The sequence below is a fragment of the Globicephala melas genome, chromosome 16 (genome assembly GCF_963455315.2).
Source record: "Globicephala melas chromosome 16, mGloMel1.2, whole genome shotgun sequence".
Taxonomy (NCBI): domain Eukaryota; kingdom Metazoa; phylum Chordata; class Mammalia; order Artiodactyla; family Delphinidae; genus Globicephala; species Globicephala melas.
In genome coordinates, this window is record NC_083329.1 from 66837151 (window position 1) to 66848072 (window position 10922).

A 10922-nucleotide genomic window follows, 5' to 3' on the forward strand; every position below is an offset into this window, starting at 1 on the left:
ACATACACTGAAAACAGACCCTCTTCAGCATCATGTTCAGCCCCCAGCAAAAAGAAAAGTGGCCTAGAAGTGTAAAAAACCTTTGCAATCTATTCTGTATGGGTCTGTATAATTTGAATTTTTAAAGAGTTAATTATTCTCATATGTGTAATATAAGGCATTTTCAATATTAAGAGATAAATTTTGAAAAGCAAAGTATTCATTCTCTTATTCCCTAGTAGACTTTTTCTCTGCTTGTTAGTCCTGTCCCTTTTTCCTCATCATTGCAATGTCTATTTTATGAACTCTACTTTACTGATTTGGACTGATTTTCCTGGGGAAAAATGATGAATAATTTTTTAAGTTCTCATAATAGGTGTCAAAGTCAGAGGCCATGTGTTCACTGAAATGAAGTTATTAATTTAACTAGATCAGAAAGTGAGAACAATAAAATTAATTTAATCCCTTTCCCTTCTATCGTCAGATCTTTTTTTAGGCCTCTTATACTTGTTTCTGACCCATTCTCCTGCCTGATTCTATTAAGAAGTCCTCTTTGGTGATATCTACTTAATGTCATTGTATATACATTAACAATGAACTATCTAAAAAATGAAGAAAACAATCTCATTTACACTGGCATAAAAATTAAAATACTTATAAATAGGGCTTCCCTGGTGGCGCAGTGGTTGAGAGTCTGCCTGTTGATGCAGGGGACACGGGTTTGTGCCCTGGTCCGGGAAGATCCCACATGCCGTGGAGCGGCTGGGCACGTGGGCCATGGCCGCTGAGCCTGTGCGTCTGGAGCATGTGCTCCGCAATGGGAGAGGCCACAACAGTGAGAGGCCTGCGTACCGCCAAAAAAAAATAAAAATAAAAAATAAAATAAAATACTTATAAATAAATTTAACCAAGGAGGTAAAATATCTATCTATACACTGAAAACTACAAGACACTGAAGAAAAAAATTGAGGAAGACACACACACATAAAAATGATATCTCATGTTCATGAGTTGGAAGACTTAATATTGTTTAAATGTTCATACTATCCAAAGTGATCTACAACTTCAATGCAATCCCTATCAAAATTCCAATTACATTTTTCACAGAAACAGAAAAAATAATCCTAAAATGTGTATGGAACCACAAAAGAGCCCAAATAGCCAAAGCAATGTGATAAAGAGCAAGGGCAACACACACTTCCTGACTATATTACAAAGCTATAATAATCAAAATATTATGGCACAAAAACAGAAACATAGATCAATGGAACAGAATAGAGAGCCCACAAATAAACCCAAACACATATGGTCAATAAATATTTGACAGGGGAGCCAAGAATATTCAATTGGGAAAGTATAGTTTCTTTAATAAATGCTTCTGGGAAAACTGGATATTAACAGGCAAAAGAATGACGTTGGACCCCTATTTACAACACTCACAAAAATTAATCCAAAATAAATTAAAAGCTTAAATGTAAGACCCAAAACCATAAAACTCTTAGAAGAAAACATAGGGAAAACTTCCTTGGCATTGGTCTTAGCAATGATTTTTTGGATCTGACCCCTAAAGCACCAGAAACAAAAGCAAAAATCAAGTGGGACTACATCAAACTAAAAGGCTCTGCATTAACAGAAATTAAGCCCTAGAGATAAGCAAGACAGAAGGAATAACTGAATTTTAGGGGTCACACAGTTAATCCAGACTTTGTCTATATTTCCAGCCTTATAACCAGACACCTCCACACTTAGCATTCACTCAATTAACAAGTATTTCACTAACAACATATTTGGCATGTTTTTAAGGCCCTACGTTCTGAGTGAGAGAACATTATAACAAACATACCATGCCGTTACTACATCTCTATCCTTTTGCACATATTGTTTTTTCTGCCTGAAATGCCCTTTCACCCTCTGGACTACCTGGTGAATACCTATTCATATATTAAGTTCCAGTTTAAATAGTCCCTTTCTGGTAAGCCTTCTATAGATTCAGTGTAGAATTAATTTGCTCAAGTTTCCTTTGTACCTTGTGCATATGTCTACTATTATATTTAACCACTCTATTTCAGTCATTTACTTATTATAAGTTGCCTCCTTCTTGGACTGTGAGTTCCTTGAAGTCAGATACTGTGTTTTGTACATGATCAAGTGCCTCGTGATTGCAAAACCCTTAGCACAGAATTGATGCCTAACAAATGTATTAGGTGAAAGGATCTATCTGATTTCTAACCCACCCTTCCTTGATGGGCAGGGCCAAGTGTAATAAATGATGATGGTCACACAGGAACACGGAAAGGTTGCAAGTTGTGGGTTACTCATTACTGCAGTTACAGACCAAGGAAAGCACATGAAGATTCATATTGGAGGCAATGTTATGACCAAAGTCAGGAATAGGATCCCCATTAAGGTCCACAGTCAAATTGGCCCTGAGAATTGAGGGAACATGACAGAGCAATAAAGAGTATAATTCTGGAGAATTAACTCTGGCTGAGGCACTGGGTTAAACCTGCCTCTAACCCTTGCAGGCTGTGTAAGATTGGGCAAGTTTCTTAATCTCTCTATTCAGTTTCCTCATCTATAAAAGTGGGCATAATAATAAATAGTACTATGGTAGTTTTAAATAATATCTGCACATTATTTGACATTCCTCCCATGACAAGTTAAATCTAATCCTTCTCACCTTGCTTCTATTGAGCAGAATGTGGCAGAAATGACCTTGAATGATTGTCAAGGCTAGGTTATAAACGATGATGCAGTGATACAACTTCTCTTGGCTCTCTCCCTCTTGAGGTTTGTGCCTGTGAAGTCCTGAGCTGCCATGTAAAAAGTATATGAACACTGAATCTGCCATACTGAAGAAACCAGATAAAGAGACCACATGAGGATAGAGAGATATCTGAAGACTGTCTGGTTCTAGATATTTGAGTCCTCCCAACCCAGGTGCGTACATGTGAGTGAGCTTTCAGCTGACTCCAACCCCAGCTTTTGAGCTACCCAGTCTGACACTGAGTATAGGAAAAGTGTGGTACTCCACTAAGTTTTGCCCAAATTGCAAATTTGTGGGCAGACATATTTTTTTAATTTTTATCTTAAGCCACTGTGTTTTGGTTTCAAAGATGGAGTCCTTCTATAATAAAATCTAAAATAAATGGCTTTGGAACTAGATAGAGGAAGAAGCTGGAATAACTTAGACTGTTAGCCAAAGCTTGGTGAACCAAGAGGCTGTTTATGAGGGTTTAAAAAACGTTTTAAAAAATGTTATTGAAAGTTGGAGGAAAATGTGCAGTTGTTTTATAGTGACAGGAAATTTAGCAGCATTGTTGCCTACAGTAAGTTGGAAAATAGAAAATGTACCTAATGAGGTGGATGATCAGGTAAGGGGATTCCCAGGCAAAGTATTTGAAGGTGCTACCTGACTTTCTTTGTGTGCATGTGTGTGTGTGTGTGTGTGTGTGTAGCCTATAGTAAAATGTGAGAGGATAGAGGTAAAGTAATGAAAAATAACTACTTTATATAATATGTGTGTGTGTGTGTGTGTGTGTGTGTGTATAAGGGAGCTAGGACTTTCTGAATTTGAAAATAAAGTTGGTTCTTAGTTTCCATCTCTCATATGGCAAACGATGCTAAAATTAAGAAATGGGTTTCTAGGGACTTCTGTCATGGTGCAGTGGTTAAGAATCCGCCTGCTAATGCAGGGGACACAGGTTTGAGGATCACACATGCCACAGAGCAACTGGGCCCTGCGCCACAACTGCTGGTCCTGCGCTCTGGAGCCCACGGGCCACAACTGCTGAGCCCTAGTGCTGCAACTACTGAAGCCCACACGCCTAGACCCCATGCTCCGCAACTAAGACAAGCCACTGCCATGAGAAGCCTGCACACCGCAACGAAGAGTAGTCCCCACTCACCACAACTAGAGAAAGCCTGTGCACAGCAAAGAAGATGCAACACAGCCAAAAATAAATAAATAAATTTATAAAAATAAGAAATGGATTTCTAGAAACGATCAATTCTAGATGTCATAGGAAAAGTGATCAAAAGATGCAGCCAAATGTGACTTTAGAACCTCAGGAAATTTAAGATGGGTGCCTCAAACAGAGAAATATAAAGCCCCTCCAATTATCTTAAGAACATGCTTTGTAGATCCTCTTCATAAACTAATAGGGTTTCTAATAATCTTAGGCATGTTTTCAATAGCTGCCTTACAGGAAGGCCAAGGTGGATAAGGCTGATGCCAGTGAGATTTGTGGGTGTGACCTTTGTCCAATGGAGTGACCCCAACAAGATTCATAGCAGGCCCATAAAGTTCTTAAAAGAATGGCATGAACAGGCTGAGTAAACAATTCAGCTGCAAACACCAGCCATTTCCTATGGAGAAGGAAAAATGTGTCCCAGCGTGCAGAACCAAAAGTTGTGGAGAATCATTCCCAGGTACTAGGACTGAGTTCTGATCAAGGAAATGACAACATGAGATGACAGGATTTTAGACCAGGAATTCCTGTGTGCTTCCCATTCTCCTCTTTTTCAACAGGAGGGTCTATAGCAGTTCAACTGTGCCTGCTCCACCAATATACGTTGAGGGTGTGGACGAAAGACAGCTTATCTCCTGAGGTCTCAGGGTTTCACATGGAGAGGAACTCTATCCAGAGAACTGTATTCGAGGATGTACAGACTATAAGTCTCATCTGTACCTGGATCTGATTTTGATGACCTCAGTGTTAAGCCTGAAGCCACAATAGATGAGACTTCTGGGGGGTTTTGAGTGGGGGTGAGTATATTTTGATGTGGGACAAATACAAATAATTTGAGGACAAAGGGCAAGACGGTGGTGGTTTTAAGAGCTATCTGTAAATTCTTTGACATTCCTTTTATAAAATGGTGGAATCTAATCTCCTTTCTTTTGAATATAGCTGGTCTCAGTGACTTGCTTCAGAAAAATATTGAATGAAGCTAAAGTGACATTTCGTGACTTCCAAGACTAAGTTAGAAGAGTTAAAATAGCTTTCATCTGGCTTGCTGTCTCTCTCTCGAGACATGCACCTTGAAGTTTAGCCATCCTAAAGCCACCAGGTTGGAGAGACCTTGTGACGAGATCATGTAAAGATAGAGAGATATGCCTGAGAAGCCTCAGCTGATCAGTCCAGGCACCAGACATGTGAATGTGAAGAAGTTTTCAAGATGACCCCAGCCTCAGGCACGGACTGACCTCAACTTCATAGGAGAACCTAAACCAGAATTCTTAGCTAAGAAACTTTTAAATTCCTGAACCACAGAAACCATGAGAGAGAATAAATGATTTTTGTCGTTTCAAGCCATTAAGTCTTACACGTATTTGTCATGCAGCAATAGATAATTAATTCAAAATTAGCTCGCTGGGTTGTTGTGAGGATTAAATTAGATTATGCAAGTAAAGGGCTTAGTATAATGCCTGAACCATAGTAAGCACTAAATAAATACTAAATAAAACCAGATGCTAATACTGGATGAGGTTCTAAGCAAAAGTAAGAAGGAAAGAGAGCTGAGGATCCAGTAAATCTGAAGGCAAGAAAGAGTATATAAATTGGTAGAGGTATGGCTGAATTCCAATAATGTCCTGTCACTAGTTGTGGTGTAGTGCAGGTGAGTGAGTGGGAGAGTCAGGTTCATTTAAAGGAGCTCCAATAGATATTTTAGGATTCCCCTAGGTCAGTTATTTCAGAGAATCAGTCCTGAATCAGTTCAGAGAATAGCAAATGAAACTGATTTTGAAGGAAGAAAATTCTTGTCATTTTCACTTTTTTTGCACTTCCTCCCAGTGGTAGACATGATTCATAGCTGATTCAAAAGATGTAGGTGTGTGTGGAGCAGCAGGTTAGGTTCTGAATAAGCCACGTGCTTAGGGAAGTATCCCTCTTACTTCTGGCTCTGATATTGTCCATTGAACACATTTTATAAAGTACTGGGGAGCTGATAAGTCTCATGAAAACTGATGGAGGCAGAAGAAAAACACTGTATTGATTTTAAAAAGAGAGTAAAATAAAAGACTCAAATCTTAATAAAGTCAATAGATGAATACTATTTTCATTTCAGATTCATCTAGTTAGAAAGAAAGTGAGAAAGGGGAAAAAATCTATTACCAATATAGGAAGTCAAAATAGAGCAAAATCGCATTCACACAAAAAGCTCAAAGGAGACAACTAAACTTTGTTCTAAATAAAACATGGGGTCCTCAGAGGCAGGCACATTAGAAAAGACCACTGATCAATTAACTAGGACCAAACACCAGAGCAAGTATGTGAGTTCCCTGGGTATATCTGAATTTCAAAAATAAAAAGATGTTCTCAAGTTGAACTTAATTCAAAGTTATTTTTGAAGTTTTCATACTTTAGATAATAGCCCACTATGATTGATAAGATGAAACAATGCTTTGAAACACACAGTCTTCTCTTCTTTGAAACATACTTTGATAGCACATTGCTGGAAAAGATGCAATTGAAAATCATGGAAATGGTGAAAAGATGACTCACCATTTGATGTCATTTTGTTAGCCTGTGAGGCAGGTCACGTTAAGCTCTATAAGGGTCAACTTTTTTTCTCCCGTATCTGCCTTGCCTTTGAGCCTAATCTTCTAAGTGCGCTAGGTAGTGCATTTCATTTTTATTTGCATCATTCATAGTAATAATTACATTCTACCTTGGGACTCAGAATGTACAAACATTCACATGTACATATAACTGAAACTAAAGTTTTATGCTAGCTATGACTCAGTAAATGGATTGTGTAACCTACTAGTGGATAGCTGACCAACACTTTAGATACCACTGTGCTAGGATATTGCCTAGTCCTTTTGAAGTTAAATTTGTTGATTCCCCTATGAATTGCTCAAATTTTCAGTCAATAAATCCATCTGATTTGAGGTGTTATCTGTCTGGAGATTTATTTGGATTTCTATTCAAACAATCTTTACTGTGTCAAATATGACTTTCATATATGACATATTCCAGGCATATAGGAATGAAGGATATAATGGAAAATAAACACAGTGCTACTTTCAAGGAGTTTAAGGTTAAAAAAATAGGTATTTAAAAAATAGCGTTATGAATATAAAATCAAAAAAATATAATTGCTATAAAGAAAGCCTACAAGATTCAGTGATAAAGAAAACAAAATAACATAAGAGACTTAATTACTTAGATAGAGTGATCAAAGAAGGATTTTTCTGTAAAGATGATATCTCTCCCAGATCCTATCTAGACTATTAGGTGCTCCTCAATAATTGGCCTCCTTCTTTTCCATTTTAATGTGGTCTTAATTAGGATGATGGTTCCCCAGCTAAATATTCTATTTCTCAGCTTCCTTGGCAGCTAAGTATAACCAAGTGACTAAATTCTAGTCACTGGGATGTGAGCAGAAGCAATTTGTGCCATTTCTGGGTGGTGTTCTATTATTATTATTGTTGTTATTATTACTGTTACTGTAAGAACTCAACATGAGATCTACCTTCTTAACAAAATTTTAAGTGCACAATACAGTGCAACTGAACATGCACTTCATCTTTTTCCCCTTCCAACTAGCTGGAAGATGGCACACTCTGGGACTTAGACTCAGAAATGTAAGTCATGTGTGAAAATTGCTGAGTTGCCTATCAAACCTGGATCACCAATCTTTGGGCTCCCACATGAAAAATAAATATACTTCCATATTATTAAGCCACAGTATTACAGACCCGCTTTGTTCTGTCCCCAAAATAAAATAGTGCAAGGACTTAAAGATGACAGGAACTAGCCATTTGAAGAATGGGGTTTATAGGTAGTGGTTGAGGGGGCAAGGGTGTGCAAGGCAGAGGGAACAGTGTATACAAAACCCCCAAGGAAGGGAAGAGTTTTCTAGTGTTCCAGAGAAGAGAGAAGGATGACATGCCTGGAGTATAACAGATGAACGAAGGGTGGAATGATATTGAGTGAGATGGATGAAAGCAAAGCTGACCACAATGGTGTTTTGAATAGGTATGATAACAGTTATCAAGGTATGTCAAGGTGATTGAGAGAACTCCATGATAACAAGTATTAAGCATCTTGAAATGTGCCTGGTATATATTAGGTGCTTGATTCTTATTCTTCCTCTTCCCTTTCTTTGGTTCACTCTGAATCTCCAATCTGCTGCTTCCTCCCTGTTTAACGACCTAGCAGGGAATTTCTACAGCAGTTCAAACTTTGTCTAAGGACCAGTTTATCTCTGGAATTGATCAAATGACTGACTACCAAAACCACATGGCACAGATACATGTCTTTGTCCCAGATGAAGGTTAGTATTTTGCCTGATTCTACATAAAGGGCAGACCCATAGAGATGCTGTAACTTTTATTTGCACTAATTTTCATAAGACGTCACATCATTGCTTCATTGACGATTCGGGATAATTAAGGTCAATGTTCATTTTTGTCTTATTGTTATGAAGTAAAATTAGTTCAACCCCAGTCAGCTCAAACCACAAACAATATAATCCAATTTCCTTTCACTCTCATAACTTATTTTAGCTGTCTTTTATGCTAAACTTGTTAGTAAATCAACTTTAATACTTTAATATCTGCAAACAAAATGTTCTGCTTTTATTTTAATGTCACTATGTCCAGCTTGAATAGGTCTTTAAAATGATTTGCAGCACATCCTACTGACATGCAGAGATTTAAAAAACTTAATAATAATAAAACAAAATCTGTTTTCATTGATAGAAATTTCCAGCTGTTTTCTCAAAAACTATCAAATGTAATGAAAGAGGTATGAAGGATTTAAACATAAAGATTGCCTAATTGGCTGGAAATATTTGAAATTATACCACTAGGTTTATAGACATGAGGCAAAACAGACTGCTATTTTCAACTAGGATGAAATTCTAGGAGCACTGTAATTTACCTTCTATTATTTTAGCCGGAGTCGTATGAGAACTAACTTCAGGGATCTAATTTATCAGCACTGTAGAAAGATATTTTCACATTTTCTTTTAGTATACTAATGAAAATATACAGCAAACCCATTTAGATGCACTAATAAATTCTTTGCGTGGGGGGATGACAAAATAAAAATTATTTAGGCAATTTGGGTGGAACTTGATCCTTAAGTTTAAATAATGAACATTATTCCACTAACCTTAAAGAAAAAACAACACAACTCCCACTTCTCTCTGACAAATCGCTCAACTGAGCCACCCACTCTAAAGGTCTAACACAGCTCATAAACTCTGTGAATAGGTACAGCAGGAAAAAGCAAAGATGTAGCATTTTGGATGACTGGACCATTGATTAAACCTCAAATTTAACCTTGTTACCTGAAAAAAAAAAAATACAGTCCACAATATTCCTCTCTAAAATAACAGCAAAGATATTTTTATGGAAATAACTTCCAGTAGTAGTATTCTGCCACCTGGAACCTTCCGAAATGAATCATCCTAAATAATTGTGCTTTCCTAATAAGCTTATATCTAACACATTTGATTTTGAATTTTATGATCTCTCTTAAATAGAACGTGTAGACCAGAATTTACTCTTCACTGATGATTCAAGGCCATCATTTTGAAAAACGATCATCTTGCCCTGTTATGATACAGAGATATTCTCAACGGCTATTCGGCTTGACCCCACTCTAAATAGCATTGGATGACCCTGAGTTTTTTATTTTTGAATCATTGTGATTGTCACTGTGATTTCTTTGAGTCTCTTTACTTGCCACCTGGTCCTGCTTTGTTTCTCTCAAAAAGAAAGCTTCATGTGGTTTTGAAGTCCTAAAAAACACATTTTGAATACTTGCTCTGTGCCTTAGTGGCAAGAGGACTTCAAACAACATCCTTACTTTTCTGGGCTGAAGTTTTCTCATATGCAAAATAGCATATTATACTCTTAATATGATTTCTCTATAACTCACTTTCACATTTTTATATATAGCTTCCATGGAGAACCTTTCAGTAACATGAGGTAACCAATGCTATGTCCCTGAATATTGTTATAATTGCAGCCAAAGTCAAAGAAATGTGTTTTAATTGGTCAAAGTAGTGTAACAGCATATAAAATTTAATTTTAATTTAATCTCTGAAATACAAGAATGTGAGGGCCAGAGAAATTAAAAAGCTTTCTTAAAAGTTATACTGCTAATGGCAGAATCTACAGGTACCATGTCCTTCCAACTGAGGCAGATTCTTTAAAACTGACTCCATAGATCTGAGTTCTAGTCCTGGTTCTGCTGTTAACTCTCTGAGTGATCTAGGGCTGAGTGATGAATTTCTCTAGACTTCAATTTACTCATCAGTCATAAATGACAGCTGAATTAGATTAAAGGGCTCTTTTCATATTATTAATAAAAAGGAATGAAGTACTGACATATGTGACATTATGTGAAAACATTATGTGAAATGAAAGAGGTCAGTCACACAAAAGGTGGCATATTGTATGATTCCATTTATATTGAAATGTCTAGAAAAGGCAAATCTATAGAGACATAAAGTAACTCAGTGTTGGGCAGGGGCTGCAGGGAGGGTAGCAATGGGGAGTGACTGCTAATAAGCATGGGATTTCTTCTGGGGAGGACAAAATATTCTAAAATTAGATTGTGGTAATGCTTGTAGACTCTGTGAACATACTAAATACTGCTGAATTGTACACTTAAATGAGTGAATTGTATGGTATGTAAAATTTGTATCAATAAAGTTGTTATTTAAAAAAAGAAAAAAGGGCCATTTCCAGATCTGGCATCCTTTAATTTTACTGTAAGGATCCACATGCTACAGTTCCTAATTTCCATACCAATTTTCTTAATGCCTAGCTTAAGTGTCACCTGGTGAATTTTAACAATTAAATGAATATCACATGCAACACTTCTTTGTTTATTGTCTTCAGATGACATTTGGAAAGAGAATATAGAGGATAGCATCATATTATTTGTCTAGTTATTTATGCTAAGAAAGTTGTGGGTAGG